The sequence below is a fragment of the Rhinolophus sinicus genome, linkage group LG01 (assembly GCF_036562045.2).
Source record: "Rhinolophus sinicus isolate RSC01 linkage group LG01, ASM3656204v1, whole genome shotgun sequence".
Taxonomy (NCBI): Eukaryota; Metazoa; Chordata; class Mammalia; order Chiroptera; family Rhinolophidae; genus Rhinolophus; species Rhinolophus sinicus.
This window is the reverse complement of record NC_133751.1, coordinates 22721008-22734178: the sequence shown is the minus strand read 5'-3', so window position 1 is coordinate 22734178 and position 13171 is coordinate 22721008. Positions and strand designations below refer to the sequence as shown.

Here is a 13171-nt window from a genome sequence, read left to right as displayed (position 1 = left end):
AATATCAGAATGAGCATTCACATTATTTTATTTGTGAATTTTAATCTTTTTATAATAATAAACCATTTAAATTGTTCAAGATCAAAACTATGTAAAAATATATATTAAATCCTTCTCACACCATTTTTACTGGTTTGTTTTGTATACTTCCAACATTCTGTAAGACAAATACTATAAGCAAATATGAATATATTTTCTCACTTCTTTCCTTTTTACAGAGGTAGCAAACTATAAATACTTTTTGTACTTTAAAATAAATGATGTAATATATCTTGGAGCTCCTTCCGCATTAGTACATAGTGTGTGTATATATAATTTTATAATATATAATATATATAGTTTTTTCTTTGGCACAGTGAACAGTGTATGGAAGAAAGTGGTCTTCTATTGCTGAACACATGGGTTGCTTCCAGTCTTTAGTTTCCATATTGTCACAATGCAAAATCAATAGAGTGGATCCTTGAACAACATGGAGGTTAGGGGCACTGATCCTCTCCCCCACCATTTAAGATCTACTTATAACCTTTGACTCCCCCAAATCTTAACAATGTATATATAATTTTATACATGCATGGGAATGTCTGCTCAGATTCATTTGGATAAGGTACAATCATTTTATTTTTTTATAACATTTGTACTACGCAGATAGCTCCTAATTCTGACTAAACTCCTTTCAGGATCTAGACATATTAATTGTCTTTATTTCATTTCTGAAAGACAGTAACATAGACATTAATTTCAGGAAGAAGTATGACAATCTGAGGATCTCAAATTCCATTTCTTATCCTACACTTCTAAAAATTATATTTTAGTTGAATCCAGAGAATTCTAGATTGCTCCTTGAAAAAAGTTAATATGTAGGACACTTTAAGTCTTTAAGTCTTAAAAATAAACATGGGAGTTTCTTCCACGATCTTCCATAGGTAGCAAAGGAGAACTAGTATAATTTAAATGTGGGCATGCTTCTAATAACTAGATTTGTTCACCCATGTATATGCAATCTTAGTAAATATCTTAACACATATTATATCTTTAAAAGGATTCATAAAGATTGAAAATGTGAATCTGACTTTACTATTTATTTATTTACCATTAGTTAAAGTGTACATAATGATTAGACATTTACACCCCTCATAAAGTGATAACCCCAAAATGTCTACTACCCATCTGACACCGTACATAGCTATTATAATACCATTGACTATATTCCCTATGCTGTAATTTACATCCAGTGTCATATATATATATATATATATATATATATATATATATATATATAATGTGTACATATATATAATTAAAAAATACATATGTATGGATATATGTACATCTATATATTGACTATATAGATGTACACATATACATACATATATTTTTTAATTATATTTTTAAATATAGTTGACATTCAATATTATTTTATATTAGTTTCAGGCATACAGTGCAATGGTTAGGCATTTATGTAATCTATGAAGTGATCTGCCCGATAAGTCCAATACCCACTTGACACCATACATAGTCTTTATAACATTATTGACTGTATTCCTCATACTGTATATCACATCCTCATGACTATGGTGTGACTATCGATTTGTACTTCCTAATCCCCACACTTTTCTCACCCATCCCCCAACCCCTTCCCATCTAGCAGCCATCAGTTTGTTTTCTGTATCTATGAGTCTATTAGTTTGGTTTGCTCATTTATTCTGTTCTTTAGATCCCACATATAAGTGACATCATATGGAATTTGTCTTTCTCTGTCTGACTTATTTCACTTAACGTAATATCCTCTAGGTCCATCCATGATGTTGCAAATAGTAAGATTTCAGTCTTTTTTATGGTAGAGTAATACTCCATTATATAAATGTACCACAATGTCTTTATCTAATCATCTATTGATGGGAATTTCTGTTGTTTCTGTATCTTGGCTATTGTGAATAGCACTGCAATAAACATAGGCGTGCATATATTTTTTCGAATTAGTGTTTTGGATTTCTTTGGATAAATACCTAGGAGTGGAATTGCTGTGTCATAAAGTAGTTCTATTTTTAATTTTTTGAGGACCTTCTATACTGTTTTCTACAGTGGCTACATTAATTTGCAATCCCAACACAGTGCACGAGTGTTTCCTTTTCTTCACATCCTTGCCAACGCTTGCTTTTTGTTTATTTATTGATGGTAGCCATTCTGACAGGAGTGAGTGGTATCTCATAGTGGATTTTCTTTGCATTTCGCTGATGATTCTTGACACTGAGCATCTTTTCATATGTCTTTTGGCTACCTGTATGTCCTCTTTTGGGAAATGTCTATTCAGGTCCTCTGTCCTTTTTTCAATTGGATTGTTTAATTTTTATTGTTGTTGTTGAATTGTGTGAGTTTTTATAAATTTTGTATATTAACCCCTTATCAGATGTTTCATTAACAAATATCTTCTCCCATTCAGTAGGATGGCTCTGTGTTTTTTAATGGTTTACTTTGCTGTGAAACAATCTTTTAGTTTTGATGTAGACCCATTTGTTTATTTATTCTTCTGTTTCCCTTGCCCGAGGAGCTATATCAGTAAAAATATTACTAAGAGTTTACTTCCTCTATTTTCTTCTAGGAGTTTTAAGGTTTCAGGACTTACATTTAAGTCTTTAATCCATTTCGAGTTTATTCTTGTATATGGCATAAAATGGTGGTATAGCTTCATTTTTTTTGTATGTATCTGTCCAGTTATCCCAGCACCACTTATTAAATAGAATGTCTTTACTGCAATGTAAATTCTTGCTTCCTTTGTCATAGATTAAATGACGATTATAGGCATGGTTTTATTTCTGGGCTCTCTATTCTGTCCATTGTTCTGTGTGTCTGTTTTTATGCCAATACCATGCTGTTTTAATTATCATAGTTTTTTAGAATAATTTAATATCAGGTAGCATGATACCTCCAGCTTTGGTCTTCTTTCTCAGAATTGCTGTGACTATTCAGGGTCTTTTATGTTTTATATAAATTTTTCTATTATTTGTTCTAGTTCTTTGAAAAATGCCATTGGTATTTTGATAGGCAATTGCATTGAATCTATATATTGCTTTGGTAGTATGGACATTTTAACTATATTAATTCTGCCTATCCATGAACATGGTATATATTTCCATTTATTTGTAGCTTCTTTAATTTCTCTCTTCAATGTCTTACAATTTTCTGAGTACAGGTCTTTTACTTCCTTTCTTAAATTTATTCCTAAGTGTTTTGCTTTTTTGTTTTTTGATACAATTATAAATGGGATTGTATTCTTAATTTATCTTTCTGATAGTTAATTATTGGTGTATAAAAATGCAACTACTTCTGAATATTAATTTTGTGTTCTACTACTTTGTTAAATTCATTTTCAGTTCTAATAGTTATCCATTACTTTTTAACTAAGTATCTATAGTGTTTTTCTCTGATTTTAATTATGAGCATGTTAGTTATTTTATGATGGCATTACATAATCTTTAGTCCTGTTTATTTTCAACAAAAATTTTCAAATTACTGAAAAGATTGGCATAACCTAATGAACCTGTATTCTAACACACTGATTTTCAACCTTGGCTGCATATTAGAATCACTTGGGGAGATTTTTTAAAAACCTATTAACAAGGCTACCACAGATCAATCATATATATATATATATATATATATATATATATATATATATATATGATTCCAATGTGTAGCCAAGTTAGAGAATTACTATTCTAAGGGAAGAAATAATTACAGATATTTTTTCCCCAGTTAGAATTCTATATACTTTTAATTCTTTATTCTTTTTAGGAAGTATCCATTTTCTTAAATTTTGCATTAAAAATAAAAACTGAAATAACAATTCTTTGGTTTTATATTTGATATGAAATGAGCAAATTACATTGTATATAAAATTTTTTCTACATTTTTGTATGTTGAGAAGAGAAATTCAAAGTTTTTTTCAAATTCTCATTGTGGTATTTCTGGAGTAGAGGAGGAATTCCATGGAGGAAATATGTTTGTCTGTTGGTTTCCACCTGACCTCTTTCCATGCAAATGCAAAGTACCTCTCTCTAAGGTGTTTCCAATATATGGTCAAGCTGTGCATAAGTTTCTCTGAGTAATGATTCTCCACTCAAACTATATCAAACTACAAAATTTCTGTGCCAAATTTCTAAAAAGGACACCAGCCACTTGCAAAAGTGGGGAAGTTAGCTGTGATTCAAAAAAACAATATTAGAATGTGAATACAGCTGGCAGTTTTTTCTCTCTTCTGATTGAATAGCTCATTATTTTTCCTGGGTTCATGGAAGAAGAGAATATAGATACTTTGGAAAACTTTATATCCAGCTGTGAAAGGTATTTTGATGGGCAGAAACTCTCCTTTGTCCTAGTAAGTAGAAATGGGGACTTTCTAGCAAAAGGAAATGGTGGTTGTCTTGAGAATTTGGGGTTAACTTGTCCCTAAATATCAATTTTCCATATGTATACTTCTGAGAAGTCTTGTGGTGGGAACTTCATAGTATTTTCATTTGGGGAAAAAAAAAATGACCCAATGCCTATAGGAAAGTAAAGGTAATTACATAAGAACTTTTTAGGGAGAATTGAGGCTGGATTACTGATTCTAGATTTCATTTTCCCATTTTTTTCTTCTACTGAGTAAGATAATAGGCAAGAAATACTGATAGGATTAATTTAGTATCTATAATGTCTTATTATACATTATAATAGAAGTATTTTTTTCCCTAGAGTCTTCTCATAAATCTTACAGGCCATTGATTTCCCCAACTTTGTGAACTGGATATTTTACCAGAAAGATTGTCTAAAAGTCTAAAAGTTTGTACACTACTCCTTTTAAGCTACCCCTTCCTCAAACAATCTCTCAGAATGACTTTATATTTTTATTCCAAAAGAAACTGTATTTGTGAAACAGTATATTGCCTGCTCTGACAGTTATTCTTTCATTTAAAGGATGTAATGTTTTCGAATTTTGATTGAAGCTTCAAACTGATACCAATTACAAGACAACATGTATTGTTATTTTCAATGAATTACGTTGGGTAATTGGGTTCTCTTCTTTCAGACTTCTTGAAGCATGCTTTCACCTTTCAAATATTCTGGCCTGCCACTAATCCAATGATTTCACCCTTTTTCTTCCCCTAGACAGAGTAATTTCATCAAAGTTTTCCCACATGGCCAAAATCTGTATTAGCTATTTGGTGTGCTGTAAATTTAAAAGCCAGTAGTATTCCTCCCACTCCTTATATATACAAAAAACAGATGTAGTGATTACTCTGTAATGTTTCTGGCTAGGGTAAATTTAGATGTAAGAATATAGCCTCTATATGTATTAGAGCAAAGTATGTCATTCTTTCTCATTTCACTTAAATGGATGTTTAATAAAATTGCTACTTATCAAAAGAGAAACTCCAGAGGAAGACTAAATAAATGAGGTGATATTTTAAAAGTTAATGAATGAGGTGCTTAGATCTATGGCCCCATTATACTCTTTGCATTGCTTCACAAAGCTCTTAAAACACAAAATGTGATATAAAGGGAGGGTAAGCTAATTTAAACATTGCTTTATGAAGTAGGCAGTAAAACGCTATGGTTATCAGAGGACTAAGAGTAGAAAGTCCTTTATTCTAGAAAATATTATGAGGCAAAATGTAACATGCAAATTAATATTATTTTTAACATAATACATATTAAAATTGAACTGTATTTAAATTAGAGCTATAAAAAAATGTCTGGTGAAATAAAATACAGTAAGATATTTTTAAATTTTACTTTAACTATTACTTGGATAGTACTACAATATTTCTATTTAACAGAGTTTGGTTTGTGTTATATCTTCATGAGCATAGTTGTTGTTTTTTTAATTAGAGTATAATTGACGTATAGCATTAGTTTCAGGGGCACAACATCATGATTTGATATTTTTATATATTGGGAAATGATCGTCACAATAAGTTGAGTCAGCATTTGTCACATACATAGTTACAAAAATTTTTTCTTGTAATGAGTACCTTTAAAACTTATTCTATTAGCAGCTTTCAAATATACAATACAGTATTATTAACTGTACTTGCTATTCTATACATTACATCCCCAAGACTTACTTATATCATGACCATAGTTTTCTAATCAGTATAGATAATGTTTTTCATGCCAACTTATTTTACATTGGTGATACTAAGAGTTCTTTAATTGATGATGGTAGTCTTACACAACTGATTTTAACAAAACTTAGGGCACTCTTTTCACAAGTAACAAAAGGCAATTTGAGCAGGCTTGAACCACAAATATATTTATTAAATGAAAACTGTATTTTCTCATGCATTCTAATAGCAAGAAAGTGGCTTGCAGTCCAGTTTCATTCTTTTGCACATGGCTTTCCAATTCTGCCAGCACCATTTATTGAACAGGCTGTCTTTTCTCCATTGTAGGTTTTTTGCTTCTTTGTCAAAAATCATCTGTCCATATTTATGTGGGTCTACTTCTGAGTTCTCAATTATATTCCATTGGTCTACGTGTCTGTTTTTCTGCCAATACCATGCTGTTTTGATTATTGTTGTCCTGCAGTACAAGCTAAAATCAGGGAGTGTGATACCTCCAGCATTGTTCTTTTTTCTTAGGATCGCTTTGGCTACTCGGGATCTTTTGTGTTTCCAAACAAATCTGATGATTTTTTTGTTCTAGTTCTTTAAAAAATGCCATTGGGATTTTGATGGGGATTGCATTAAATCTGTATATTGCTTTGGGTAGTATAGCCATTTAACTATGTTGATTCTTCCAATCCATGAACACGGGATGTCTTTCCATTTCTTTGTGTCTTCTTCAATTTCTTTTAAAAATGTCTTGTAGTTTTCAGCATATAGGTCTCTCACATCCTTGGTTAAGTTTGTACCAAAATTAATTCAAAATGGATCAAAGACTTAAGCATAAGACCTGACACAATAAACTGCATAGAAGAAAACATCAGTACTAAACTTATGGACCTTGGGTTCAAAGAGCATTTTATGAGTTTGACTCCAAAGGCAAGGAAAGTAAAAGCTAAAATAAATGAATGGGACTATATCAAACTTCAAATCTTCTGCACAGCAAAAGAAACCATCGACAAAATAAAGAGGCAACCAACTAAATGGAGAAGATTTTTGCAAACAGTGCCTCCAATAAGGAGCTAATATACAAAATACACAAGGAACACATGCAACTCAACACCAAAAATCAAACGACCCAGTTGAAAAATGAGCAGAGGACCTGAAGAGACATTTCTCCAAAGAGGACATACAAATGGCAAATAGACATATGAAAAATGCTCAACATCACTAATCATCAGAGAAATGCAAATAAAAAACACAATGAGATATCACCTCACCCCAGTTAGAATGGCTATCATCGACAAGACAAATAGTAAAAAGTGTTGGAGAGGCTATGGAGAAAAAGGAACCCTCATACACTGTTGGTGGGAATGTGGACTGGTGCAGCCGCTATGGAAGGCAGTATGGAAGTTCCTCAAAAAATTACGAATAGAATTACCATATTACCATATGACCCAGCAATCCCTCTCCTGGGTATCTACCAAAAAAATCTGAAAACATTTATCCATGAAGACATGTGTGCTCCAATGTTCATTGCAGCTTTATTTACGGTGGCCAAGACATGGAAACAATCAAAATGTCCTTCGATAGATGAATGGATAAAGAAGTTGTGGTATGTATACACAATTGAATACTATTCAGCCGTTAGAAAAGATGAAATAGGACCAGTTGTGACAACATGAATGGATCTTGAGATTACAATGCTAAGCGAAATAAGTCAGACAGAAAAAGCAGAGAACCATATGATTTCACTGATATGTGGTATATAAACCAAAAACAACAAAAGAACAAGACAAACAAATGAGAAACAAAAACTCATAGACACAGACAATAGTTTAGCAGTTACAAGAGGGTAGGGGGGGTGGCGGGTAGTAGATGAGGGTAAAGGGGATCAAATATATGGTGATAGAAGGAGAACTGACTCTGGGTGGTAAACACACAATGTGATTTATAGATGATGTAATACAGAATTGTATACCTGAAGTCTATGTTACTTTACTAACAATTGTCACCCCAATAAACTTTAATTAAAAAAAAAAAAAGAAAGTGGATTGCTCTTTAGGAGAAATTGGAAGTAGATCCCTAATGCCTACTAAAATATTTTCTCTGTCTTCCACCTCTGCTTCTCCCTGTGTACCTATCTCATAGATTTCCTGGGTCAGATTCTGATTCCAACCCTCCCTCAAAGTTGGAAGTGGGTCACTCCACAGTCATGAGTTTACATCTGTTTCCAAAGACTTGGACTAAGTTAAAAAATTTCTTAACCCCAATTCTAAATTCTTGGGAGAAATAGTTTGATTGATGCAGGCTGGGTCAAGCATCTAACGAGATCAAATCAGCTGTGATTAGGAGAGACAGTGTCAAGGACCTCCAGGGACCTACCCCTCTGGACAGTGAAGCTAGTTCTAAGAAAAGAGTAACTGACATAACATCCCAAGGAATGTTCTTTACAATCCTGTTAGATTATGTAGTAAGTGTAAATTTAATTTAATTTTCCGTTGAGTCCAGTAGATTAAGTACCAGAAAACAACCACAGGTTTTAAAATATAAAATAAATTCAGATAGTATATGTTCATTGAAAAACATTCTCTTGTACTATATTAGCTATTATATTAGGAAATTCTTACATTGGTATACTGCAGTTTCATCAATTGCTATCTATTTATTTTCTTTTTATTTTTTTGTTTACTTTCTTAAGTATGCTTGTTGATTGTTAGCGAAATAGAAAAGGAAATTTGGGATTTGGATTACAAGGTAATGATTGTCCTAGTTCCTATTAATAAAGTCATCTTAAAATTGTATTAAGTAAACTGTATAATGTAGGGTGCCTAAATGCATTTTTCAGGTAAACTTTTCAGAATATGAATATTGAAAAGATGAATTAGAGATTAGGACGTCTAAAACACCTTTATACAAACACACACACACAAACACACACACATGCATATTAAGTTAAGTGATCTATAGATAAGTAATTCTCAGAAGGATGAAGGGATGAAGTGTCTTATTTAAAGTTACAAAAAACTATTTAGTGAAAACTTGTTATAAGATGCAACATCTGATTATCAACATTGTGTTAACCCTTTCTCCTATATATTAAAAACAAATTAAGAATTCTCTAATGCTGCTGTCAATGAAATTTCCCTTTGATGAAGTAGAACCTTGGGGATTTTAAGACTTATCAATGCATTGTTTATCCTCATATTAAATTTAAACAGTCATCTATTTTCCTGATTCAAGAAGTTTCTGATAAGCACTAAAATTGAAAAACAGATACGGAGTTATATACCTGTCAGGATTTTGGGTAGACTTCTCATGGAGTCCATGTTTTCAGCTCATTCACAGCTGTCCATTGCAGTAGTTCCTCATCTGTGGATTCACTTCCCGTAGTTTTAGTTACCTGTAGTTAACTGTGGTCCAAAAATATTAAATTAAAAATTCCAGAAATAAACAATTTATATGTTTTAAATTGCCTGCCATTCTGAGTAGCGTGATGAAATCTTTCACCATCCTATGCCTTTCTGCCCAGGGTGCGATTCATCCCTTTGTCTCGCATCTCCACCTGGTATATACCACCCATTGTCAGATACTTAGTAGAGGTCTCAGGTATCAGATTGACTGTCCTGGTATTGCAGTGCTTATGTTAATGTAACTGTTATTTTACTTAATAACAGGCCCAAAGAGCAAGAGTAATGATGCAGTCAATTTGGATATGCCAAAGAGACACCTTAAAATGCTTCCTTTAAGTGAAAAAGTATGTATGTCTGTATGGTATGTATGTATGTATGTATGTATGTATGTATGTATGTATAGGGAAAAAAAAAAAGTACATGAGTTCACAGAGTGCCCCAAATAATTTTGTTAGTAAAGATCAAATTGAGGACTGTGGAAAACTGATACAGTAAGGAATATATTTTAAAACTTACTTTCCAAGTTGAAATATTAAAAGATGAATCCATTTCTTTTCAGGAATAATTGTTTTTTTGGTATGATTTACTTATTTGTAGTTGCCTTTAACTTTGTCTTCCACTATAATGAGTTAATAAGGGGAATGAATGCTGCAATATTTTTGCTCATGTTAGTAAAAAATGTTTTCCCATTAATATTCTTTATTTTAAGCATAAATAACTTGCAATAGTGACAATGGTTTCCAGTAACACATTGTTATAATGATTAGTAAACTTTGTTTCTGTAACCTCAGTGTTGCTTAGAAAGTGATTTTTGTCAATGAAGTCCTTGGCTAGAATTAGTTCATTTAGACATTTATTTTTAACAACTCAAAGTATCTGCATTAGAAATGCAAGTGCATTCATACACAGGTAAGAAGCTGCATGTTGGAGAAAAAACATGAGATTATGTAATAAGATATTTAGCTCTTTCTCTCTTGCTATATTTCTGTGTGCCACTTAATAAACTATGTTATTTTCCTAGGCATTATCTATAAAATATAGAGGTTAAGTAAGGTTAAATAATATTTTAAGTCCCTTCTAGCTCTACTAGGTTAGGTTTCTATGATAAATTGTAATTGTATATATAAATATTAATCCCAATTTATTAGCTGAAGATAAAAACTAAGGTCCCATTTTTTTTGGAAATTCAAAATAAATAATTATGCATTCAATTGCCTCCTATTGTAAGCTATCCCTGTTCTCTCCTTAGTGTTTTACCTCTTATGGAATTCCAAGAAGTCAACAAAATAGGTTTCACAAACCAAAGATCAGTACTGTTTTCTAGTATCCTAGACACTGTGATGTAACAGCTGCTCAGTCAGTGTTATTTTCACTTCCTTCTAATACTCATATTCATGTTAATATCCTAGCCTTCAAGCAAGGAGTTTAGAAGACTTGAAATTAAGAAGAAGAGAAAAGAGGAACATGAAACACTATTTTTAACTATGGGGAAGGCCACTATTTTTAAGGAGAAAATAAAGAGCTGACTCCCCACTTTTTAGGGCAGAGGTGATCTCTCCCCGCCACCCCCATTCCCACCCTTAAGACTTGATTTTTTTTTCTTTTTCTTTTTTTATGAATGAGTGCATAAGAAAGAAACTGACACCATATGGCATTTTCAGGTTTAGCAATGAAAAGTAAGGCAAGAATGAAATATTGGAACAAGCACCCAGTGCTTAGATGGGAATTCCAGATGTTGTGCAGTATACTAACTTTCCAGTGATGTTCATTAAATCCCTTTATTTCCCTAGCCTTTCTTTCAATATGTGGAAATTGAGGTGTCTGAGCTAAGTTTGCTCTAAGCTCACTTTTAAATGTAACATATTACTTTCAGGATGTATATCCACTATAAACATTTAAACAGATTTTTTTTATGCATGCAGTTATTAATTTTTTAATCCTCAAAGTAGGTTTTCAACCCTTTTTATCCATTATTATCTGGAATATGCTCAGGGAATGCAAATATTTTAAATACAGATCATTCAAATATATGTTTAAGCAAATTATAGAGAAAAATATAAAAGTTAAGGTACTTTCCTTCTCCTGTGTTACTTTGCATACTTTATAAAGCATTATAAGCAAGGCTTCTTTTAAGATTACCTCCTATGTAAGTAAACTTTTACCTGTGGATTATTACTAACAGAGGAACATTGTACTTTCAAACAAAACAAACAAAAACCATAAACTCAACAAAAATGAAACAAGAAAACTTCACAAAAAATAAGTTGCCATACTAATTCATAATAAGTGAAAAGGCAAACATAGGAATTATTTTCACAAGGATGACAAATAAGCCAAGATTTTGCTCTTTTATAATCTCAATTAAGCTGTAACATATACTCATGTGAAAAGAAAGCCCTAAATGTGCTAGAGGCACAAAAGAGGGTGGACCTACTTAGTTTATTTCTAGATTGTCAACTCTTTTTTTCCTACTCTTTCAGTAAAATAAACTGTTTTACTGAATAAGAGGGTTAAGAAAGGGCCTGAGTGAGTCACTCCAATTTGTTTCCACATTCTGAACAGTCAATAAAGGAATTTATTGCCTCATTAGTCATTTTGAGTAGATTTCTGGAAACCTGGATGACGTAAGAGCCGAAAGTAACCTAGTAAGATGTTTTAAAAGAGGTTGCAGCTGAATTTGTTTTTCAAACTGCAAGTTGCCTGTTCGACCAGAATGACATAATGATTTGTTTCAAGTAACAGTGCCAGGCAGTGGGTTAGTTTCAAGGAGGAAACTGTCTATTTTCAGCAAATACTGAAAAATACTGTAAATAGCTGGTACTAATAAATACTATAAGATGATCCAGGCAAGATGATTGCAAGAGGGCTTTGGTCTAAGTAATGAGATCAAGAGTAAGCTTCTTACAAATGCAAATAATGAAAGTAGGCCCGTTGAGACCGAATGGGAGGCCTGTGGGCAGCAATATACACCTAGGATGCTGCATCTTGACTTCGGCTCTCCTACACGCTTGCCCTCTGCTGAGCTGATATTTCACTCTAAATTCAAACGTCGATACTTAAAATCGGACCTCCTTCAGGCATCTGTAACTACTCTACCTCTGAATGTAGGCTTCAAAAACTCAGTAGTCAAGTGGTAGTAGATTCTTTCCCCACATTTGTAACAATCTTTCAGAGTTAAAGGAAACTTCTCTTTAACTTTAAATGACTGAAATTTAAATTGGCAGTAGCTAAGGTACTTTTTTCTTTTTCTTTTTTCTTTTTCTTTATTTAACAAACGTGTTCAATTCACTTCAAAGTATGAGCAACCCAGGAGGCAAAAACTCATAGAACAGATGATTTATTAATAAGTAGAACACAATGACTTGCTTGCTCAAACTAACCTTTTTTGTATGTTTAGTAGATAAACATATTAATCATGAACAGTCTGCACTATATCAAAAGATGATTTGATAAATTAATCGCAATCAGCCATAAAATAAGGAAGTTTCAAGGAATTTTACAGATTAAAAAAGTGGAAATATTTGTTTTCCATACTATAAGGTGTAGTATAATATATACTATACACATACATATCTTGTATATATATGTACATATACATATATATACTATATCACACACACACACGGCATCCTATTTAACATGTTTGAGTTTCCATAAATTTGGAGAATAATGGAA

At 32.1% G+C, this 13171-nt stretch overlaps 1 long non-coding RNA gene across 2 annotated transcripts in view; it reads left to right on the top strand.

The window, feature by feature from the left end:
• The window catches only part of LOC109447544 (uncharacterized), a 659535-nt gene that overhangs the window by 123356 nt on the left and 523008 nt on the right, over positions 1-13171 (top strand). The window lies entirely within an intron of this gene.